Below are 217 nucleotides of genomic sequence, written 5' to 3'. Positions count from 1 at the left end.
GGGGGGGATATGCCCCTAGCAATACCCGCTCCAGTTCCTCCACCGAACAGTGACTTTATCCCTTTTGCTCGAATTAAATGCAGGAAAAGGGGGGGGAAAAATGGGTCTGTGCTCAGGGACAGAGATGCTGCTCCCAGCAAAGCGGATGGATGAAGCCTGGAGAATCCCAAACAGGATCCAGCACCCTCCAGAGCGGGGGGAGCACCTCCAAAGGGAC

Source organism: Fulmarus glacialis, unplaced genomic scaffold (genome assembly GCF_000690835.1).
Source record: "Fulmarus glacialis isolate BGI_N327 unplaced genomic scaffold, ASM69083v1 scaffold29809, whole genome shotgun sequence".
NCBI classification, from domain to species: domain Eukaryota; kingdom Metazoa; phylum Chordata; class Aves; order Procellariiformes; family Procellariidae; genus Fulmarus; species Fulmarus glacialis.
The sequence above is the reverse complement of the archived record's forward strand: the minus strand, read 5'-3'. Positions refer to the sequence as shown.